At 39.6% G+C, this 25,330-nt stretch overlaps 1 protein-coding gene, 1 long non-coding RNA gene and 1 pseudogene across 2 annotated transcripts in view; 1 reads left to right on the forward strand and 2 right to left on the reverse strand.

Moving 5' to 3' along the window:
- The window catches only part of LOC146396001 (uncharacterized), an 881,025-nt gene that overhangs the window by 405,645 nt on the left and 450,050 nt on the right, over positions 1-25,330 (forward strand). The gene's annotated exons all lie outside the window — the stretch shown is intronic.
- Positions 1-25,330, reverse strand: part of LOC146396005 (uncharacterized) — a 308,028-nt gene that overhangs the window by 130,506 nt on the left and 152,192 nt on the right. The gene's annotated exons all lie outside the window — the stretch shown is intronic.
- LOC110256916 (tissue alpha-L-fucosidase pseudogene) lies at positions 7,364-9,011 on the reverse strand (annotated as a pseudogene).

Raw genomic sequence — 25,330 nt, forward strand, 5'->3', positions numbered from 1 at the left:
TGTTACACAACAAATCACTCCCAATCTCAGTGGCTTAAAAGAATAGTCATTCGTTCTCACTCATACATTTGGTTTGGCTGGTCCAGGCTTGGTTCAGCTAGCCTTGATTTCAAGCTACAGACTGGGTCAAGATCTGCTATACATGTTTTTTTTCATCCTTCTTAGACCACCAGGCTGGCCTTGGCATTTTTTTCTCATGGCGGAAACACAAGAAGGGCCAGCTCAAGTGCACAAGGACATTTCCAGTCTCTGCTTCTGTCACGTCTGCTAATATTCCATTAGTCAAAGCAAGTCACCCAGCCAAGCCCACCATCAATAGAGCCGGAAAGTATACCCCTCAGTGAAGGTATGGAGGGGGAAGAGTTGGGGGCAAGCGTGAATATTTGCTGAACAATCACCTCATGTACCACATACCCAAATCCAAATGTACAGGGTCAAGACGTTTACGTGAAATACACCCATGTCTCATACAGTACAAATAGTTCACATCAAAGCATTACCACTTGGCTTCTGGGTCAGCTCCTGGATGACCTCGTTTGAAAGTCATGACTTGACTAGTAAGGGACCCTGGTTTCCAGAACCAATGCAGCCCTGTCATTAAAAGAAAGCACCACTTCTTTCTCTCACTTGTATTATATATATAAGTGGAACTTTCTGGGGTCCAGAACCTTCTGTTTGCTTTCTCTCTCCCAAACCCATGCCCATTTTCAACTCTCTTGGGTTCATCCTTTTCTCCCTGTCCTAGACTACTTCTAGAGTCTGACGGCTTTGTAAACTCAAAGTAAGAGGAGATAGAGATCCCTCCCTAATGCCTTCCTCCTTCTTCTAGTTCATATTACATAAGTGTGGGGAGATCTCTCTCTCCATATATGATACACCACGTTCAGCAACCACACACACAGCACTTACCCTCCCTACAGGGAGGAAGTTACAGCCCCCTGCTTGGGTCCCTTCTTGCCTCTATTGTTCTGCATTGCCTTTGGTCTGAAATAGTTACATAGAAACTTTCTTTTACAGGGACAATGACATAATGTTTAGTCCCATGTTTAATACTTGAAAGTCAATATTTGTAGAAAACATAAGCACAGCATGATGTTGCCTTAGAGTTGTTGATTAATCCCTTTCTGAGGCTTCTCTTCTTTGAATTTCCTTCTTATTTTCAGCTCATCATTAGTCCTGTAATGGAGTGTGGGCCAGTTTGTGTGAGTGCATTATCTTGTTGCCCTAAAGCCTGGTAAGGACCACAGTGAACCTTTATTTTGGATGAAGTCATACAGACCTCCTCCTTCCCATCTTGTTCCGGGAAGAACGATAAGAATGACTTAATCTAGCATCCTTGGGAAACAGAGACCAGCCATAGATGGCTGAGAGAAGCAAAGTTGGTATCGCTGTAATCTGCGAACTAGATGATGAGGATGTTTGTCACCTGTTTAGAAAGCTAAACATCACCGTAAATAGTTCTTTGATATCTATTTCATGTACAAAGAAAAGAAGGCACATGGACATATGAAAAGACAAATAAGAATCACACTCTGAATTGGTGGGGGCTTTAAATGAACTTTAGGAGACTCCGCTTCTCAAGGCATTGAAATTCTCTACTGAGACTTAGCACCATGAATTTTTCATTGTGCAAATCCCCTTTGAAGTGGCTTTTTAAATTTATTTTATTTTATTTTATCTTATTTTATTTTGTTTTATTTTATTTTTTTTTTTTTTTGCTGTTTTAGGCCACGCCAGTGACATATGAAGGTTTCTAGGCCAGCGGTCAAACTGGAGCTGTAGCATCCGGCCTACAATACAGCCACAGCAACACTGGATCCAAGCTGCATCTTCAACCTACACCACAGGCCATGGCAACACCAGATCCTTAACCCACTGAGCAAGGCCAGGGGTAGAACCCACATCCTCATGAATCCTAGTTGGGTTCGTTAACTGCTGAGCCATGAAGGGAACTTCTTAGGTAGCTTTGAGGCGGGAACAATTAAATTGAGAAAATATCAGAAAAGTTCTGTAAGAGAAAGGCTGAGCCCCTTCAGTTTCTTACCAACTTTCTGTTCCTCCCTTCTCAAGGTTTAAACAAATTTTAATCACAAATCTTTTGGCCCACTGGTTTTCCAACCCATCTGTTACAATACAAGATAGGGAATTTTCATTTTGTGTGTCTGTTTGTATGATTGCTTATGTAGCCTGCAGACCTCAGAGAAATATAACACTGGTTTCTTTCATGTATTCGAGCTTTATTTTATGTTCAGTTCCAAAAATGTAAATTATGAATGTCTTAGCTTGGGAACATTAAGTGCCAAGAAATTAGCTGAGTAACGTGGCTCATAGAACTTGGGACAATTACAACTTCTTGCAAAGCTGAAAAGAAGAGCTTTTGAGTCAAGGCCATTCAGCAAAGCTCATGTTTAATAAAAATTCCATTAAATTTTGTAAAATCTTTTTGCTGGGCAAGAAGTAAAAAAATAATTTAGATACCAATGAAGAAACCTAAAAGTCATTCAGACAGACTTCTCTGGGGAAAGGACCTCAGTAGGTTTCTGCCTGTTACTGGAATTCAAAACATCTAATGTCCATTAACTCTTGGGTCCTATTTATTCCCCACCCAGAGCTCCTAGTCCTCCTGTTTCCAGTTCGTCTGTGCCAGCATATCTGTTAATGCCTCAAGTGACTTCCTTTACAGCCGTGTGATCATCTGTGTATTATTAACTAACCACAAATTAAAGTCATTACTTGGTGCTTAATTTTATGTAACATTTCTTTGTAATGTGTACAAAAGAAATTTGTTTTTACAAGAGTTTGGTAAATAGCATGTGCCATGATTAATTAGACAATATAATGGTTCTGCTGATTTGAAATTAAATTCAGTCCAACAATCTTCTCTAAAAATGATTTCTTAAATGACATTTCAAGGTGTGTAAGCCTATTTTAAAAAGTGAACCTCCTGCAGTCTTTATGCCTTGTCCTAGATCTGTTGTATTTCACCTGCTAAATGTCTCATTTTTCTTTTTCCCAAATCTATAGGCACTTTAAGGAACAGCAACTTTCAAAGAGAATTTTTTTTTTCTCTTTTTTTAGGGCCGCACCCACATCATATGGAAGTTCCCAGGCCTGGGTTGAATCTGAGCTGTAGCCACTGGCCTATGCCCACAGACACGGCAACACCAGATCTGAGTCCCATTTACAGCCTATACCACAGCTCATGGCAATGCCAGACCCTTAATCCACTGAGCAAGGCCAGGGATGAAACCTGTGTCCTCATAGGGTTCACCCCTGCTGAGCCACAGCAGAACCCCTCAAAAAGCTATTTTAAATCCTTTTTAGCATGTAAATGAATAAACTAACAAATAAGCAAAGCCCTAAATACTTGAAGGTCAGTTACAATTCAGCTTGGTTCCTTCCCTTCAGCTACACGCACTCTTCCTCTTCTTCATACTCACTAAGTGCATTCCTGCCTCAGGGCCTTTGCACTTATTCTTTCTGCCTACACATATTTCTGCCTGAGCTTTCATGTGACTCAGACTTTAGACAGGGACTTCTCTGACCATCGAAACTAAGGAATTTCCCTGCCCCAGTTCCTATCACACTGCTGTGTTTAATGTTTTATTCACAGGACAAATCACTCTGATTTTATCTGGCTTTCTGTGTGTTCACTGCTGTTCTTCTGTCTCCTTCTATGGAAGATTTTTATTCTCCTTCCTTGAGAATAAAAACTTGTCTGCCTTATCCTCCTTGCATCTCCAGCACCTAGAACAATGCCTGATACATTAGTTGGTGCTTAATAAATCTTTATGAAAGGAATGAATGATTACATTGCTCTTACAAGCCCCTATAAATAATCATGTGCCTAATAGAAAGAAAGCACAATTGGATTTAAAAGTTTTCTTGAAGAAACAGAGAGAGAAACAGTATTTGCTGGCTAGGCATGAGATGGATTGGAAGGAAATGAAAAATTAAAATATAAATAAATTGAACATTAAGAAGAGCAGGAGTAAATATTGGTATTAATTGCTAAGTTTGCACAAACATCAAATACCAACTATGAAGTAAAAACCTTCAATCAGTAGGCACTTTCTTTATAAACCCAACAATTAGTTTGAATTATTCCCATTAAAACAACTTAGTCAAGATACCATCTTTGCTGATAGTAAACAAAAAGATCTGAAGATTCTTTCACCTTTCGTGTATTTAAAACAGAATTCTTGGGACTGGGGCAACATTTCACTGTGTGGAGATATGAGGAAGCATGAGATGAGAGTGCTGCAGTAATACAAGAGTTTCTGACAGAGAAGAAACTAAGAGGCATACATTTCCATGTTAAGTGTCACACTACATTAAGGTTTATCCTCAAAATATACTGAAGTCTCTCTTTGTTCCCAGACTCCTGTGCCTTTTAAAGTTTTTCTCAACTCAACACAAAGGCTATATCAAACAATGGGACTGGCCTAACAGTATTAATAAGATTTTATTCCCCAGAAGATGTTTAATATCTGGTTTTCTCAATGTGCTTAGGGTAAACAGACGCTCAGTGTGTAATGAGTTACAATTTCCTCATGTTCAAATCCTATGACTGCCATTTACTAACTGTAAACTTTGGCAAGATACTTAATTTCTTTGACTCTCAGATTTCTCATCTGCAAAATGGGCCTGATGTAACTTTTGTGGGTTAAATGTAAAGCACTTGTTTTCATATAATTGTACATGTCAAACTTTTTACTTATTACTTTAGATTTAAGTTGTAATTTAGAGAGTTGGTCCCATAATGGATTATAGAGTAATACAGCCAGATTTTTTTTTTTTTTTTTTTTTTTGTCTTTTTTGTTGTTGTTGTTGCTATTTTTTGGGCCGCTCCCGCGGCATATGGAGGTTCCCAGGCTAGGGGTTGAATTGGAGCTGTAGCCACCGGCCTACGCCAGAGCCACAGCAACGCGTGATCCGAGCCGCGTCTGCAACCTACACCACAGCTCACGGCAAAACCGGATCGTTAACCCACTGAGCAAGGGCAGGGACCGAACCCGCAACCTCATGGTTCCTAGTCGGATTCGTTAACCACTGCACCACGACGGGAACTCCAGCCAGATTTTTTTAATATGTTATCCTTTATCTGCAAATTTCCCGATCATTTAAAATTTGTCCTGGTGTACAGTATAAGGAACAGCTTCAATTTTACCTCTGCATATGGCTACCCAGTTATCCTAATACCACTTATTAAAAAGTCCATGTTTTCCTCACTAATTAGGGATGCCCACTTTTACCATATACTAAATTTTTATATACAATTAGGCCTACTTCTGAATTTTCTACTCTATTTGTCTAGCTATTTATGCATTAATACCAAACTCTTTTAATTATAGAAGTTTATGCTGTATTTTAATATTATAACATTGCTTTTCTTTTTGAGGGCTTTCTAAGCTGTTCTTGCATGTTTATTCTTTCAAACACACTATAAAATCAATTTATTGAGCTCTGGGGGAAAACCTGATAGCATTTTTACTAAAATTTTATGAAATTGTTCAAATAAACACAGGAAGAACTAAGATCTTTATGATGTTGAGTTTTTCTATGAATATAGTTCATCTTTCCAAGTTTATATTTTCATGATTGTTTATAATTTTCTTCATATAGGTTTTGAACACTTCTTGTTAAACATATACTGAGGTATTTTATTTTGTTTCAAGCTATCACACACGTGGTCTTTTCTTCCATTATGTTTTCTAGTTAGTTTTTGTTTGTAACCATTGATTCAGTAATCATGTTGTGGTAGTATTGGTATCAGTGTTCTGAAACCGTTGTGTATATAACAAACTGTACATACACTGGTGTCACTGAGAACTTGGATTTGCAGCTTTGGTAAGAGCAGACACAAATGTAAGGTCAAGGAGCGAAAGTAAAAATCCTATAGTTCTGAAAATGAATCGGAGGTAGCAATACTAATTCATAATATGTTTTATGTTTTGAAAGTACTCACATTTTAGTTCTGTCCACTGAAACAGCCTGTAAACAATGGCTAACCCAACAACAAAAAACACTTCCAGAACCCTGATTGTGTCTCTAAATACTATTTCCCACCAAAAGGAACCAAACCTCTTGGAAAAAATGGCTTGATCCTCTGCGTTGTAAACTGTAAATTGGTAGGTAGATATAGAGGCTGGATAAGATAAGATTGAGGTTCAATTATTTTGTCAAGAATATTTCACATGTAGTTCTATTTGGAGGTATATAATCCTTTTTTTTTTTTTTTCATCTTTTTGCCTTTTCTAGGGCTGCACACACACATGTGGAGCTTCCCAGGCTAGGAGTCTAATCGGAGCTGTAGCCGCCGTCCTACACCAAAGCCACAGCAACGTGGGATCCAAGCCGCATTTGCGACCTACACCACAGCTCACGGCAATGCCGGATCCTTAACCCACTGAGCAAGGCCAGGGATCGAACCCGCAACCTCATGGTTTCTCATGGTTAACCACTGCGCCACAATGGGAAATCCAGGAGGTATATAATTCCTGATTGTCTCTTTTTGGTGATGTGTGCAACCGTTGGTGGTCTTTTCCCAGATCCATTAATTCATTAGGAGGTTGCAAATGGTGATATCCTAATTCTGTCATTCCTTATTAGTTTATTTGTTGAAAAACATCTGTAAAGAGAAAGTTCCCTTTGATTCTTTCGTTACTCTGAGATCAGTTTTTTGTTGTTTGTTTTTTTACAGTTTACAACACAGAGGATCACTTTAAACAACATCACGAGGACACAATCAACAAGATCCAAACTGTTAGAAGTCTCAGGACAAGCAGCCTGTTTCTTCAACAGTAACAAACATTTCAAGGAAAAAGAAAACGATAAAGAGATAGTAGGGAGACCTATAAATTTTGTTAGCATGCAAATTTATTTATTTGATCACATTTGAAAAGGTAGAGTAGAATACATCCATTTTCTTAATAGTATCACTGTAAACAGACTGAATTCAGAGCTCATGCTTTGCTTTATGAACTTCTGAAGAGTGAACATTAGCAGCCTAGCAAGCCTTTTCCTTCCCCTCCAGGCTTTCCTGCACTTGGTAGGTGGGGGAAGGGGGTGCTGTTTGGGGGGTTGGTGATAATTGATGCCAAATAAAGAACATATGGCTGAATTTGCCAAACTCTTTCCACCTCCTCCCTCCCCCTCCATTGGCAACAGGTGACTTGGTTTATTCTTTAACTAAAGTCAAGGAGTAAGCAAGTAAGTTTATCAAACACAGAGAGTGGAGGGAGGTTTCCATTGTAGATAACTTCTAAAGGTAGGAATGGATGAACTCAGGGGCTTAATTATTCAGTCCATTCTTTTGCTGACCAGAGCAAGGTATGCTGGCAATAGAGCTCAAAACACTGGTTCATTGAGTCATCAATATAATGCACTCAGTTCCTTTGATTAAAATATGTTGGAAAAGCCATCTTTGGATGGGGAAGAAAATTATTATACTGATATTACTATATGAGGAAAATAAAAGCAGCAAACAGCCAGACAATGACCCTTTCCTCTTGAACTCCATTCCTGTCAGTTCTACAGTCCAAGCAAACTCAACTGGGAGAGCAGAGAGTGAGGTCAAAGAAAAGAGGAGGCCTTTATCCAGATCTGTGGACCACTTTAGATCTTTTTGGATCCTAGCATCCTTACCTTTGTAGGTGAGATAGTTATGGGGGAGTGAAGGTTTAAGACTCCATTTTTTTGACCAGTGCAGTACAATGGCATAATTAACTTATCTTTTTAAGGTACACCACACAGATGCCTTGTTCCTTTCCCATTGTACCCTCCATAGTTTAGATGCATAGATAGCTTCCCCATTATACTCAGTCACTTCCCAGCAGCAAGACACCTTTATTTGAAGATGATAAAAATCTTTATCTTTATCTCAGTTGGTTCAATGTTGAGAAGGTAGTTGGCTCCCAAACTTACTGTCTGAACCAGTTCTGAAATGATTTCATATTCTCTCTCAATGTCAGACATGATCCAAAAAGAGTCCTAGGGTGCCTTGTTCATAGTGGTGAACACCTCCCACTTGTAATCTAGCCATCTCCCTGGCTTGAAGTTACCTCGATAGTTCTAGCACCCTCTGTGACAATAGAAGTATTTCTGATGCCATCATGAATCACTACTACTTCATCCTTGACAAGGCTGTCGTAGAGCCGAGAAAGAAAATCTGTAGAGTTCCAATATGTATTAGAGACATGCTCATTCTACATCAGACCAATTTAAGTCAAGTTCCTACCTATTAACAAGGTCGTGGAGTTCTCTGGTGACTCAGTGGGTTAAGGATCCTATGTTGTCACAGCTTGGTGTGGGTTGCTGCTGTGATGCTGATTCGATCCCTGGCCCATGAACTTTCTTATGCCACAGCCCCAAAACCAAATCAAACAAAAAAACAAACCTCCAAAAAATCAAATTAGGTCAAATAGCTCTGACATTGTTTTTGCACTGAAAAATGCTGTGTTTTGAGGCCATTTTTACTAAAAGTAGGTAGAGTGGATGGAGGCATTCTAAGTGTGGATGGTAGAGCCCGTAGGCATTTGTTCCTCTTCTAGACAGCTGTTCCCAACTCATCAGTTCATCAAAACACAGTGGGGCCTCAGGTCCTCCAAGCTTCAGCTCCAAGACACAGGACTTGGCCAGTTTGTGAGGCCTTGGTGATGCTTTGTGCTCAAGACTAAATATGCAGCCTGGAAGAATTCAGCCCACTAGGGGTGGAAGAGGTGGACAGTGAACCATGCATGGTCCCAAATCCCTGTAGCTGAAGCATGGTGGGTGGTTGTCATGCCTGAAGTGCTGGTACTGGGGTGGCTGCTCCCCTTCCAGTGCCACCAGAACACTCCACACTCCTGGGCCAGCACCCAGAACGTGCCCTGGGGCACTAACACCTCAAATGTTGCCTCATCGAACCAGCCTGGAGTGTAGATTCAGGGCATCCCAGGTGCAAGGGCACCCAGCCTGCACTGAGCCCCAAGCACTCACCTGGCCTTCCAAGTCAGCAGCAGCCATCCCATCTTAAGAGTAAGGACATCTGTCTATTGAAGTTGACTTTTAATTCACTAATCCTAATGAATGGAGCTTGTTTGGAACCTGACTCAAGAAAACATTTTGTTTTGCTTTGTTTTAAGGAAAACAGAACCAGTATGGTGTTTATGAAAAATAGATGAGATAGGCTGCAGAAATCAGAAAGAATTAAGAGTGCTGGGGTCCAGGGAGTTCCTGTTACGGCTCAGTGGTAATAAAACCAACTAATATGCATGAGGATGCAGGTTCAATCCCTGGCCTCGCTCAGTGTGTTAAGGATCTGGCCTTGTCATGAGCTGTGGTGTAGGTCGCAGACACAAGCTGGATCCTGCATTGCTTTGGCTGTGGCGTAAGCTGGCAGCCACAGCTCTGATTCGACACCTAGCCTGGGAACTTCCATATGCCATAGGTGTGGCCCTAAAAAACAAAACAAAACAAAACAAAAACAAAGACTGCTGGGGTCCAGAAGTTGAGGAGGGTGAAAGTACAGGCCAAGTGAGGCAAATGTAAGACCTTCCCCACTAAGTGATACCCATCACAACCTCAGGTATGTACTGTCTCCAGTTTGCCCACCTGGGAAATATTTGGGTTTGACAAGAATCTTAGAATAAGAATCAGTGAAAGATTAGCTGTATTAAAACATGTCCTCCAATTCAACCAGAGATGAAACAAAAGAGGAAGGAGACATATCTCCAAATTCAATTCTCCTATCTTTGCTTATGTTTTATGGAGAACTTATGTCATTCACAAAAGAGATGTAGTTTCCCCAGGGGAGACAGCAGGTGTACATTTTCTCTCAAGGTTATTTAATTGCTGTCAAGAAGACATATGATTAACAAAGCCAAATGCTGGAAATATGAAGTATAGACAATTTTAAAGTTGTTTATATAGTTGATTACAGTATATCATACAATGTGTTTATTTGCCATAAACCTGCCTATCACAAACTGTTTCCACACCTGTGCATCTGCACAGAACATCCCACTGCTTAGCTGTGCGTAATTTCCCAGCTGAAAGAATGGGTGGCACCAGCAAAAACTAGCTTATTTTGGAGTTCCTGATGTGGCACAGTGGGTTAATGATCTGGCTTGTCTCTGTGGTGTTGCAGGTTCAATCCCCAGCCCAGCATAGTATGTTAAGGATCTGGCCTTGCTGCAGCTGTGGTGTAGATCACGCTCTGGCTCATATTCAGTCCCTGGCCCAGGAACTTCCATATCTTGGGTGCGGCTGGAAAAAAAAAAAGAAAAGAAAAAGTAGTTTATCTTGTGGTATCTCAGTCATGCCCTGTGCGCTAGCTTTGCACCAGTGAATGTGAGGGCCTGAGTCCTGCTGACCTGTGCATCCCCTGCTTTCATGGGAGCACTTTGAGCTCTATAGGAAGAAAACAGTATGGAAATGACAGGGCTTTGGGGTCCCTCACTGTTCTTTATGACAAGGCTGCTCAAAGTAAGGCCCACAGTCTGTAATCTGTTGGTTCTTTCAGAGATGAGACAAGAACAGAATTGAAAGGAAACATTTAGTGCTGGTGAGAGCCATATGGCAATCTAAGTTTATATTTGTTGAATCCAGTTCAAAAATGGACTTGAATTTTGTGTTCACTGACTTTTTAAAAATACCATTTTAAGTTATTTTTTATCGCACTTTACAAAATAATCAGGCTATGACAGGTTGCTGGGCTGTGGTATAGGCTGCAGATGTGGCTCAGATCTGGCATTGCTGTGGCTGTGGTGTAGGCTGACAGACATAGCTCTGATTTGACCCCTAGCCTGGGAAGCTCCATATGCCACAGGTGCAGGCCTTAAAAAAAAAAGACAACGATGCCCACTTTCACCACTCTTATTTAACATAGTACTAGAAGTCCTAGCCAAAATAATCAGATAAAAAAATAAAATAAAAGACATACAAATTGGAAAGAAAGAATTAAATTTTTTTTTGTCTTCAGATGATATGATCTTATATACAGATAGTCCTAAAGACTTCACACACACACACACACAAAACCTGTTAAAGCTAACTAATCAATAAATTCAGTAAAGTTGCAGGATATAAAATCAACATGTGGAAATCAGTTGTGTTTCTACTCACTAACAATGAAATATCACAATAAAAAATTAAGAAAATAATCACATTCACAATAAAATCAATAACAATAAAATACTTAGGAATAAATTTAACCAAGGAGGTAAAAACCTATATGCTGAAAGTGGTAAGAATGTGATGAACAAAACTGAAAACACAAGTAAATAGAAAGCTATTTCTTGTACAATATTGTTAAAATATCCACACTACCCATACCACCCACAGGTTCAATGCAATCCCTATTAAATTCCAATGCCATTTTTCATAGCAATAGAAAAAAAAATTCTAAAATTTCTATGGAACTACAAGACTCAAAATAGCCAAAACAACCTGAGAAAGAGGAACAAAGTAGGCAGCATCACATGTCCTGATTTCAAACTATACTACAAAGCCACAGTAATCAGAACAGTATTGCACTGGCAGTCACTTGAACATAATGGAGAATAATGTGAGAAAAAGAATTTATGTATAGATATGATTGGGGTCACTTTGCAGTACAGCAGAAATTGACAGAACATTGTAAACCAACTATAATAGAAAAAATAAAAATCTTAAAAAAATAGACACTTGTGCAAATGGAGCAGAATAAAGACCCCAGAAATAAACCACCGTAGAAATAAACCCTTGCATACACAGTCAACTAGTATTTGATAAGGGAGCCAAGAATACTCAATGGGGAAAGGACAGTCTCTTCAATAAATGGTGTTGAGAAAACTATAGATACATACAGAAGAATAAAACTGGACCCCTATCTTACACCACTCACAAACACTTACTCAAAATGGATTTAAAACTTAAACATAGGACATGAAACCATAAAACTCCTAGAAGAAAAGACAGGGGAAAAACCCTTTGACACTGGTCTTGAAAATATTTTTTTTTAGTATGACACCAAAAGCACAAGCAAAAAAAATCAAAAAATAATACATGGAATGACATCAAACTAAAAAGCAAACAAAACAGTTAACAAAATAAAAAGCCATTCTATGGAATGGGAGGAAATATTTAAAATTGTATATTTGATATGCATTTAATGTTCAAAATAAAGAACTTCATACAACTCAATACCAAAAAACAAAAACAAAAAAAAAAAGAAAAAAGAAAAAGTCCAATTAAAAAATAAGCAAAGAACCTGAACAGACAGGTCTTTTCCAAAGAAGACACACAAAAGCCAACAGGTACATGAAAAGATGCTCAGCATCACCAATCATTAGGGATCTGCAAATCAAAACCATAATAAGATATCACTTCACACATATTAGAATAGCTATTCTCAAAAAATTAAGATCCTTGGCAACGATGTGGAGGAAATGGAATCCTGGCACACTGTTGGTAGGAATGTAAATTGATGTAGCCACTGTGGAAAACAGTATAGAAGTTCCTCAAAAAATTAAAAGTATAACTACAGTATGATCCAGAAACCCTGCTTCTGGGTATATATTCGATACAATTAAAACCAGGATCTTGAAGAGATACCTGTACTCCCATATTCATTGTAGCATCATTCATAATAGCCAAAAATACACAACCTAACTGTTCATCACCAGACGAATAGAGAAAGAAGATGTGGTATATAGGGAATTCCAGCCACTATCTTGAAATAACTTATAATGGGATATAATCTGCAAAGATACTGAATAAATATGTTGTATACCTGAAACTAATATAATATTGTAAATCAGCTATATTTCAACAAAAAAGAAGATGTGGTATATATACAATGGAATATTATTCAGTCATGAGAAAGAAGGAAATTCTGCCATTTGTGACAACATGGATGAAAGTTGGGGGCATGTTAAGTGAAGTAAGTCGGACAGAGAAACACAGATACTATATGATTTCACTTATGCGTAGAATCTAAAAAAGCCAAACTCAGAAACAGAGAGTAGAATGCTGGTTACCAGGGGCTGGGGGTAAGGGAGATGGGGAAATGTTGGTCAAACTTTCAGTTAGATGATAAGGTTTGGGGGATCTAATGTACAATTATAATTGGTGATTACAGTTAACAATATTGTATTATATATTTGAAAGTTGCTAAGAGACTAGATCTTAAATGTTCTCACCACAAAAAAAAAAAAAAAGAAAGGGTAATTATGTGAGGTGATGAAGGTCTTAGCTCCATAGTGGTAATCATTTCACAACATACATGTACTAAATCAATGTTTTATACCTGAAACTTATATAATGTTATATATCATTTATGCCTCAATAAAGCTGGAATAAAAGATTTTTTTAACTGGTAAAATGGTGATCTTGTGGGGGAAAACCCCCACAAAGACATGTTTCTTTTTGCACACTGGTTCTTTTTGCCCTGGATCAAATGCTTCATTCGGTGACTGTTAATATTGCCCATCTCCTCTCTTCAAAATACCCAACTGTTGTTTTCTCTTATGGTTCTTCTTGGAATCTGAAACCAAATATTCTAAAGAAATTCAAGAATCAATCTAAAGAAATTTTAAAATCTACTGTTTAAATAGACTGAATTGTGTCGCTACAAAATACAATATTTTTTGTCAGCTTTCTGTAGTCTAGGCAAAGCATTTCTTTTCTCTCCAAGTCCATGTGGTTGAGAAGCTTACCAGGAGCATTCCCAAAGCTGGGTCTTAATGTTAAAGTACACTCCCAGAAGTGCAAAGATAATGTGTTAAAAAAATCTGTCAGTGATGTAGATGAAAATGAATGTTAGAGCAATTCCTGGGCAGCAGAGAAAGAGCCCAATGTTTTCATAATCCTAATGTGCATACATGGCTTCTTCATATTTTCCTGCTAAAACTCATCTGGCTTTGCTCAAGACCTCAAATGCAGTGAATTCTAGGCAGCACCTAATATTTATTCATGCCATTGTCAAGAGCATCTTTGCAGTTCTTGCCAAGGTCTGTCATTGAATATGTTTATCCAGCTGCATGGCAAAAACATAATACACAGTCATCATTTTACTCAGTCACCTACTCAATATTTTCTTCTATGATTAAATTAACTCATAAATATTACACTTTTAATGCCAGAAAGCTATGGTTCATCCAGCCAGTTGAATACTTGTTTGTCCAATTTCTAATGTTGCTGGGCACTCAGTCATTTCATTATAGAGTTTGAAATAATGAAAATCATTTCATTTACTTAACATGCACAATAAACAGAGCAGAATCCTTCTATGAGCTCCTTTATTATGCAGTGCAAGGTTGTAGGAGAAATTTTGTAAGAGGCACTGAAGAACTGTGGAGGCTGTGTTGGAAATAGTCTTGGTGTACATAAGCAAACAGCCCCTGACTGCCTAATGCAAAGGACAGAAATGCTGGCTCTATTTGCAGCTGGCACAAATTTTTGCTTAACCCAGGAGGGTTTCAAATAAGACATCTTGGTCTTGCTCGTACATGATTCATTACCAGACTGTGCTCACGAACCCTATAAGCTGTTTGCATGTACTGTGGCACTTTTGAGACTCTTTCCTTTAAACATCCACAACCAGTCTGGTTTTTTAAAGCAGCCTCCAAGACGCTTACATACTCATCCCCGCGGTAAAAGGATGGAAGCTTTCAGGCAAGAATCTGCTTTGCCCTCCAATGCTGACCCTGGTGACAACAGCACAATATGCCTCTACATGGATACCTGGCCCTGGAGGCAAGAGCCATGTACCACAGGAATCTTATCAAATCACCTTCTGAATGAAATATTTATAGCTGGCACTGCAGGGCAGTTAGCTTTTCTAGAATTATATCCAAATTTGCTTCATCATTCTGGGAATAGCCTTGGTTAGCAATTGCTCATAATGTCAACGCTTTTGGAAACTTTTTACAGTCGTTTTATTGTTTTTATTTCAAAAATAAAACTTAAAGGAGCTTGAAAAGTAGGTTTTTAGATGATCACACGATGGCCTGATTTCAGTGGTTTCAGTTCTGTGGATTTTACTTTATGCGCACCCACTGAAATTAAAACCAAAATTAATCCATATCTGAACAAAGACAGCGGATACAAATGAGCCCTAAATTCCTAGCTCCTCTGTGCAGTGCTCTAGCTGAAGTGTTAGGAATGCATTGGCCCTGGGAGGCGAAGAAGTTATAGCAAACAACATATGGGCTTTAAAATCTGGAGCTATCCAAGACAGAACAAGAAAGCTATTTTCACTTTCCTTGTTCCTTTTTTTTTCCTCCAGAAGATGAATAATTCCTAATCACATTTTATTTTCATCTTTAGAGCTGCATCCGGAAAGAACCGGGTCGGTTTAAAACTGCTGGTGAGTTTGCAGCCCTGTCCAATGCCAATGATTACCTAATGCATTTGTGTCATCTGCTTTCCTTGTTGTATAAAAACACACTAAGGAAATGTGTAAGTCCACGGAATTGTTCCCAAATCTTTTATTCACCTTTCAGCATGCTAGTTCCTTCCCTTGGCATTGATATCATTATGTATTTGTCAAAGAGAGACTGTCACTATAGGGCCTCTATTATGTGCAAGAATTGGCAGCAAATTTTGCCACTGGGATTTGCTTATATCCTCTGTATGTTATTGTACTTCTTTGGCATTCAGTAAATTCCATACACCCACTTCTTTGATGTTCATTCCAACCCCTAAATGTGGAAACAATGACTGAAATTTTGGATCAAAGCATCTTGTAGATGGCAGGCAACACAGCTCTCTGATTATTCACCAGAACAGAAAGGACTCTCTTCCCCACCTCCCCCGTAAAGTCTAGGCCAATAGTCCTCCAGGAACAGCTCTGGCTTCCCCAGTGCAAAGGCAAGGGAGGAAGTTAAAGAAAACAACTCCAAGGTTTTAGGAAAAAGAAAGAGACTAAACCAAACAGCTAAAGTGAAGCTCATGGTCATTTCTAACTGTAGAGAAAGCTAACTACTGTTCCAGTTGGTTTGCATGTTTCTTTCCCTTGGTCATGCTCTAGTCTAGCACTTCTACTGCGCCAGGCTTTTTTTCAGGTTTGGAAAAGTCTTCAGATCTAGTTTCTGTATAACGTCAGCTGTACAAGATGGCCCAGATTTTTATAAATGCATATTTAAAAGAAGAAGTCAAGGGTCTATGAATTAAGAAATTTTAAAAGTAATTGAAAAAACCCCCAGAACTACCAAAATTTCCACGAGTTACTTTTGCAAACTATAATTAGCTGTCTGGAACACATGTTCAGTGTTTGCTTTTGCTTTACTCTTGGGATGCCAGTGAAAATAATTACTTCATTCAATTTATTTCACAGGTCAACTTTGACTCACAAAAGCATTAAAGCAGGTAACCCCCTAGGGATGTTGGGAAGACAGATGAGCAAATAGATATGAAACTGTTGTAAGCTCTTTGAGGGGAAAAAAGGCACTTTATAAATCCAGGGTATTTTATGATTATGTACTCACTTCACCCCATTTGGTATCCAGAATGTGCTAGTTATAATTAATACACAATGTTGGGACGTATTATAAAAGTATCATACTTCTTTTAAATACAGTGAAGAACATAATTGTGTTTGAGGAAGCTCATTCTGTGTAAATTAGAAGAATTCCCAGTAGAGTGCCATAACTGAGAACTAGGGTGACTACACTGAATGGAGAAGAGAGTTGTCTTAACATGATAGCATGTGTTCAATCAAAAAGTAGAGTGTCAAGGAGGTAAAATGATAGCCCTTAAAATTCCAGTTTCAGATTGCCTAAATGGAAAGTTTTTACTGCCAGACGTATGCAACAGTGACATCCAGCGGTTGTGGAGATAATTACAAGTGTATTTCATTTTAAAATATAAAATGTTTTATTATAATCAAAGATTCCATATCATCGTTGTCTACATTCTTAAGTCAATAATTCAAGCTGTATGCTAAGTAAAGCAAAATGTACTTTGTTTATTTCCTAAGTAGTTTCCAAAGTCTGTTATTCTGTTAGTGTTATTTTGATGTTTTTAAATTTTACTAAAATTATAGTGGGTCTACTCTCCAAGGATCTCCCTGACCCTCATAAACACACTTAGATATTTTTGCAAGCACAAATGAGATGGCATACATGCTGCAGACACAGCAAAAATGAAAGCTGTACTTGACTCCTCTGGTAAATACTCCAGGGAAGGCATCTGTGACCCTGAACATTGTTGTGGAATTGCTCTAAGGAGTTCATTACTATTTTTTCCAAGTCATTGAAGATGAAGAGAAAAAAGAAGGGGATAGAGAAGAAAAGGAATGGAAAATAAAGGAGAGGAGGAAAGGGAGGAAGGAAGGAAGAAGGGAAGGAGGGAAAGGAGGGAGAGAAGGAGGGAGAGAGGGAGGAGAAAGAGCTACTCACTGATCTTTAACAAGTTTTAGCAATTAGTCCATTGGGTGACAATATATTTAAAGAGGGAATTCAAAGAGATACTAGCCTCCCCCCAATTTTTTGTTTTAAATTGCATTCCTTCAACTACCAGCCAATTAACTAAGATAAAAATTAATAAAAATAATCATTTTTATTTAAAAAAAAATCTGAGAATAGCTGCTATTGCTTCAAAGTACCTAGAACGGTGCCACTTGTAAGAGGATGCTGGCAAGGCATCCCCCTCCGTCATGCTGGCAAAGAACTCTCAACCGGAGTCTGTTAGGTCACCTGGGCCTATAAGTTATTTATGCCCATGTCAGTGCTGAGCACATCAGGTGACTGCTTACAAACTTCCCATGAGGCACTCCTTCAGAGAAACTGTCATCTTGTGCCAAGTCATTTCTCATTCTTAGATTCCCCCCCAATATTGGGTTTTTTCCCTTTCATCTGCCTCCCTCCTTAGAGTTCTCAAGATGGAAAGAACTTACTGCTGGCCTCTTTCAAGCCCTCCTTGTCAGAGGAGGGTAAAAACAAACAAGCTGAACACCTATCCAACTCCAAGAAGAAAATCAAGCCATAATTCCATAAGAAGCTCCTAATGCCCTTTAGCTCCTATACCTGGATTGTGCCCTAAGAGAGGAGAAAGAACCTCACAGAAGCTGTGGCAGACTGAAGGAGCATGTGTGGTGTGCATGAAACCTGGGACAGGTGCTCAGCAGAAAGCACCAGGACAAAGAGATGGGGATGGTCTCTGCAAGGCAAGTCTGGGAAACCATTCTCACTGTGTCAGTGAGAGTTAGGGGAGATATGCACTGAAACAGAGCAGGTAAATCTGCAGGCTTCGGCCAGGTTTGTTTGCTTTTACAAGGCCTTTGATCTGCAAGCTGGATTATCCAGATTCTGAAGCAAAAGAAGGCGCGTTTCTATCACTGCTCTCCGAATATCTTCACTTGGAGATGCCTCTGGCTTCTTGCTTCTTTGTGAGCAATATACAGAGAATTAGTACACGCGACGCTCACATCTCCTTTCAGTTCTGCTGGCGTCTGGCTGGGCTGGCTCTTATCTGCTCTTATCTTGTGCACCCTGAAACTATGATTTGATGATTTCTCAAGGCTGGGGCCCCTCCAGAGTGAAAGGCAGAACTTTCCCTTGATAGGCCAGGGTCTCCGACACCAAGATGGCCACAGCTAACGCATTACCAGCTCCTGCCAGTCCGAGGAGCAAGAGGCTGGCATGTGGCATCAGTTCCCTTCTTTTCTCCCTAAAGAAAAATCCTGCCTTGCAAGGCTTTCTTCAGAGTTTCAGGACCCAAAAAAAAAAAAAAAAAAAAAAAAAAAAGCAGTTGTACAACATGCATATCCTTTCCTGGCTTACAGCTTCGGGTGTAGTTTTACTGCAGTATATAATCTAATAATCCGTTTAATTTCTTCAGAGAGATCTTATAAATATACTGGTGGCATTTGGATGGAATCACATGTCATAAACCTGTCTGCTCCTATCCAGGTTCAGAATACAGAAGAAGAATCTGTTTTACAGACATTCTAGAATTTTTACATGGTCAATTGGCTGGTTGTGTATTCTGGAACATATCATAGCATCTATAGGAAAATATATATATATAAATTCTATAAAATGGTAGCAGGATTTCTGATTTACTGATACTGCTGGTTTGAATTTTCACAAAAATATTTAGCTATAGGACAATGTATTAGGCGTATTCTTAAAGGTAAATAACTGCAGCCAATAAAAGTTTGGCCCATAAAGGGTCCCATCTTCTACTAGTTTTCTGCACCGAGAATTACTACCAGTATAATCATGGCTCCCTGCACACTAATATTTCCTCTGATACAGTATGATCAATGTTGTGGAAAAACATTTATTATATTTCTTCTAGCTACTTAAAGGCATTACTGAATTATGGGCATCGCAAAACGAATCCACTGTGCATTTTTTCTTTATGTGACGTTTTTACAATCTTCATTTTCTGCTTTGCAGCCACTGAGCTATAGAGATCCACACTTTGTCCCTCTTACAACTGCCACTGGGGCCACCCTCTCCTTTCTGCTTTATTACATCTGAAATGCACTTCATATGATAACATTCCTTTTCATTCTGTGCCGGACTCTTCTTTGAAAGGAAGAAGTTATGAAAGAAATTAAACAATCAGTGTTGTTAATAACAGTTCTTAATCTTCTCTCTTAACAAAGGTTATGAAGTTTAGACTGAGAAAAGGACAAGGGGAGGAGATGGTATTTTATGGAACCATTCCAGAAGAGCTGATGGACTCTGAAGAGGTGTGGGTTTTGCAGTTTTGACATTTAACAATTTTATTAACGTCTTTGCTTATTATGCACCTTAATCCACAGGATCTGCAGCTGGGAGAGTGTCCAGCTAACAGCCCGTGTCTCAGGCCCTGCCAGGGGATGAATCAATTAGCAAGAGAAGCAATGATGCAAATGCTCCGGGGTCACTCGGGATGCTGTTTGCCTTTTTGATAGAGAAAGCACGCCATAAATAACATCACACCTCAGGAAATCATTCCGGGAGGCCCAGATGCCGGCAGGGCTGCTGCCTGGGACGGAAGGAATCATTTGCTCATTGTGTGTATTTCCCCCCATCTCAGTCAATGGAGGATTTGTAGTAAAATCAAAGTATTTAAAAGGAGGACAGTATGTGGTAACGGAGGCATGTTTAGTAATTTTTTTCGTACCCAAACCCATGATTTATGACCCAGAGTTAAAGCCAACTTTATTACAAAAATGACTTCACCCATAATAACCTTATTCAGGGCTCTCCGGAGAATGATGTAGTATCCAATAGCATTATAACCTAGCAAATACTCACAAACAATTCCCTCCTCAGTCTCATTTCCAACCCCCGAAGAGGCAGGCTTCTCCCTCTCCCTGCTGAAAGAGATGGGGTCCCAGGCAATGCTGGTGCTCTTTCTGTGGTGATTTGCCTGGATCAGGCATTTATAATAAGCAAGGGCAGAAGCTGCCTCCTGGGCTTCAGTCGAGTCTCCCCCAACCTTGTGTCCTGAGGAATAATGAGCAGAAGACACCCACTCAGCCTTCATTTCCTCTCTTCACAGAGCCTTCCCACTCCCTGCACTCCCACCCACTCCCCTAGTGCTTAGATCCCCACCACTTCAGAGAGACTTGCTGAAGCTCCCGCCCCTTTTAATTGCCATGGTAACCGCTGGCTGCACTAAAACTGCAGGGGCTGGGTGTCCAGGCAGGTTCCCCTGGGCATACCAGGATCTGGGAACTAGCCTTCCATCTTATTAAACTCTGGTGTCAGTTCATAGCAATTGTTTTAAATTTACACCCTCAGAGTGGCTTAGTGGGATTACATGTCCATTTGCATTAAAACAGGTTTCTGTCATTAAACTGCCACACAATAAGCTTCCTTGGGGCAAATTAATGAGCTCTAAATATCATCAAGTAGAAGTTCACTTCACCAAGATGGCCAACGAGGGGAGCAGAAGGAAGTGACTGCTCAGAAATCTTAGCCCAGGAGAAATATAAGTGCCAACTACAGAGGGAGGTCTTGTTTGGGTCCTTCTTCACTGTGAGATAAGTGGTTCTGATTTAGAGCTGATCTGGGAAGAGTTAACAACATTCTTTCTATTCACCAAGAGCTCACCATTCACTTCCTAGTCCCTATTCCAAATACGCCTTTACCCTTGACCATATCTGCTGAAATTTGCCAATAGACTACTGGCCTCTTGACTCTGTGACAGAGTCTCATTCTCATTTGCTTTACCCTGCTGTCTGTCCTTGAGAAACCTGAGTTTACCAGATTGCCTGGGAACAACAGGAACACAGCAGAGCACTACGTGTAGCTGGAGTGAGTGGTCCCAACTTTAAAATGCCTGGTTGTTACGGGACCGTCTGGCCCATGAATCAGGGGCCTGGGCCCTGGGACACTGGTCCTGATAAGCAGCACCCTACTTTGGTCATCTAGAAGCAGAATAAGGAACAGTTTTTAGGCTGGGTTGTCTCTGCTCACAAGGAATGCCAACACTTGCCCTTACAAATATATATGTGTGTCTAAGTAGAAGTTTTTCATCAAAAACAAGTAAATCAACTTCCAAATATTCTTTTACGTAAAAGAGGAAAGACTGGCTGCTAGACAGTCTTCCCAATCCATAGCAGCTATGATCTCATTTCTGTGTAGTCTTAACAGGGGACAGTAATGTATGATTGAGACACTGCTATATTTAGGAATGACAAGATGGGCATTATTAATAGCTTAATTGACATTAAGGCAATTACCCCTACCCTTATTACAGTTTGTAGAATTACACAGAAAATATTGGCTGAGGCCTTTTTTTCCCTAGAGCTACCCAAGGATACAGCATTTTATTTCATGCCAGATCCCGGCTTTGACATTAGATACTTAGCCATAGAATGATTCCAGTAAATCATTATAAATGCATTATAATAAAGATGTTATGAGCTATCAGATATTAACCCCCAACCCCTAAAGAGAGATAAATAGTCCAGTTGCATGATTCCCACTTTTGTTTCATAAGAAATAAGCTTTTGCAAAGAGCAACTGACTAATGAATTATAAAATGGTGTGTTGAGCTCAGATAATTAAACAATGCATTTTAGTGTCTAGTGCAGGATGAACACTAAATCATACACAAATAAAAAGGGAGAAGCCTAAACCCCAAGCTGAACTCCTATTTTCAAATAACATTACAGCTGGGCTATAGTCTAGGAATGCTCAACTGTTTTCTTATCTGATTAGAGGGGCTTATCGAGTATAAGATCAAGACACAAGTAGGTCAACAGACCAAGAGTCAGAGCAAGAATTCTGGAGGTGCTAATTTCAGATAAGCTCACAAGGTTATTTTAATGGAGATTTTACATGGAGATTACCTTTCTTCCCAAAGTGTTTAATGGGGCAAGTCTAGAAGAACCTGGAATTTTCTTTATACTTTTGTTTTTATTTCTGAATTCATAAAAAAATTTTAACAGCGAGGGGGAGTAAAAATTCTGGTACTGATGATGGTCTTGGTCTGGTAGGGCTGGAAAGACAAACAAGAGTTAGCGAGATACAGAGGGTATTTTGGGTTTAACAACTGTCCTCAGTCAGGTATGTCACCAAGCCCAGCAGGGCACCATCTAGTGGTCAATATTGGATCACCATGAAGTTGTTGCCTACAGCAGTACCAATGGATAGTTTGCCATTGGTGGCCATTTTGGCATGTCCTGGGTTGGCCACAAGATTTGAAGCTGAGTCTCAGTATGTCCTGAATACCTGTTTTAGTCTTCCAGCCTCTCAAAGACGTGATGACTGTTTCAAGGCAGTCCTCCGTTTCTTGGTCAAATAGCATATCACTAATGACTGTGTGGACAAAATCAGAGATGGCCTTGGACTCTGTGTGGACAATGACCACCTGTGCTATGAGTAGGACCTGCCTGGAGTGCCTGGTACCTTGTGTTCCACTCAGCCAGCCCTCTCCTGTGCTCCAGTCAAGCCAACCACACAGCCCTGCCCCATGCCACCTCCACTTGCCTAACCCCATATGTCACCGATTCATCAACTGACCTCATCTTTCTAAAGTTTCTTTTCTTCAAATGTAAAATGGGGATACTAACAATGCTTAACTTGGAGAGTTGTGGGAACATTAAATGAGATTGGTTATATAAAAATCTATCTACGTAAAGTAACTATTACAGAGGAAACCCACAATTCAATATTTATTTTTATTTTAGTCATCTTGTATTTTTCCTCTCCTGGTTCTTCTCTCTTCATTCTACCTTTACACATCTTCCAATTCTCTCTCTCTCTCTCTCACACACACACACATACACACACATACATCTGCAAATCCCTGAAGTCAGAGTCTCTGACTTATTCCTTCAAGAATACCTTTTAGTGTCTAGCACAGTGTTTTGCTGATGGTCACACTCTGTGCATGTTTGCTACACTGAACAATACTAATAACATAATGGCTATTACTATTCTGACCACTTGGTATGAACCAGGCACTATGCTAAGTATCATTGCCTCATTTAATTCTTACAACAAGCCTCTAAAACAAGTACAATTTTCATCCTTATTTTATGGGAAACTAAAGTTTAAAGATGTCCTATAACTTGCTTAAGGTCATAAAAGCTCATAACTAAGCAGTCAAGATGCAAATAATTGGCCTAGATTTGGAGCCTCACCTCTTAAATGGCGCTGTGTCAAGCTGATTCTGTCATTGTTCTCCTCTTTTAGATTGGGCTCCTTCAAGGGATCAGTCATGAACATGTACCCTCTCTTAGCTGGATTGAATTACCTTGATCTCTGGTGTTCCAGGAGGTCCAGAAGTATATGCTACCCAAAAATCATTTGTCTGCAAACTCCTGGGTCATTACACAGAACCAGCCAAATAGACTTTATAATTGCAACCCCACAAAGTTAATTTCACTTTGAAAGAATATGTCTGATGGAGGTGATGTACTCAGTTATGTATTCAGGTTGGTGGCCACAACAGATGGAGCTGTCCCATCATCCTTGACACCCTAGCTCCCTGGGAGCCTTGTTCCATCACAGTGTCACAGAGAAGGGATGGCCTCCCAGTCTTAGCTCAGAATGGTTATGCTTCCTAAAGGTCTAAGCTTCACAAAACCCACACCTCCTTTAGTTAAAGAAGTAAATTAAAAGGAGTATTTCAACTTTAGGGATGAATTATGTTAGTAATTTAAGATAGATGCTTTATTGAATAAAAGACACACATGGGTTTATTAAAAATGCTGCCTTCATGAACAAGGAGCTGTAGAAGAGGCTGCCTGAGGTGGTAAGGAGTTTGTGTATCCAGAGAGATACACTTGTAAAGAAGCAACCAGAGGGGCTAGGACTGAGGTCTGTTGCTGCAGAACACAGCTTGGCTATTTGTTCTATACTTGTCCTTGAGGCATAGCAGCCAGACATTTGGTATCTTCCATGGTCTTCATCTCAAACTTGCTGACCCTGAGTCGGCAAGTGGACACTAATGAGTCAGGTGCCCTATTTGTCAGCCAAGGCTGCACAGCTCAGCCCCTTTGGAGGTAGATAGGCTATGCCATTGGTCTGCTGTTGTGAGCAGAGGTAGTGTGTATCACTTCCAGGCCAAAGCATTTTATTTCCAGAAGATGCTCCAGCTCTCTCTGTCTCTGCAGCAGTGTGGGCTTGGAAGTATGTTTGGAGATGACAGAGGGTGCAATATCCTGGATTCCTAAATGACTTGGTGGAGCCAAGTCCTCCACAGGCCCATGTTGGACATCAGCAAGAAATAAACTTTTTTTGGATTTAGCCATTGACATTTGGGGGCTGTTTATTACCACAAGGAAACCCAGACAATCCTGACTAATCCAGGAACTAACTTTTTGTTCAGAAAATATGGTTCTTCTTTCCAAGTCATAAGGCATTTTTACTTTTTCCAATAGCTTTATCCACCCATTCAGCGGTTTACACTTTTTTTTTTTTCATCCTTTTGGTATACTCTCAGATGCCTAAAATTACCAAATGACCCTAAACTGGCAGAGTGGTGGTTTACCTTTCTTCCACTGATAAATACTGGTACTGTGAAACAAGTGGGAGAGACAGAAGAAGACAAAGTCAAGCTTTTGAAAATAACATGGCAGAATAAGATAGTGAAATAGAAGGGGAAAACAGAGAAAAAAGAGAACAAGAGAGATAAAAAATGAAAAATATAGAAAAGATAAAAAGAGAAAAGTAGAGAAAACAACACAAAAAATGGGCAATTTATTTCAAGTTAGCTATAGCCAATTGCTTGCAGTTGAGAAGGTATCTCTCGGGATATCCTGGACTTTTGGCACCTGGTATATGTGCTGAGCATGTCAGGGTCCTTAAGAAATGTTGGTTGAAAGAGTAAATACGGGAATGAATGAATCTTTGTTGTAGTTATTTATTTATTTTTTAATCGTTATTTCCCCAATACAGTTTTTTTTCTACTG

Source organism: Sus scrofa, chromosome 15 (assembly GCF_054392235.1).
Source record: "Sus scrofa isolate SSC_HxYL_T2T_F1_AM1 chromosome 15, Sscrofa_HxYL_maternal_Yorkshire_Landrace_v2.0, whole genome shotgun sequence".
Lineage (NCBI taxonomy): Eukaryota > Metazoa > Chordata > Mammalia > Artiodactyla > Suidae > Sus > Sus scrofa.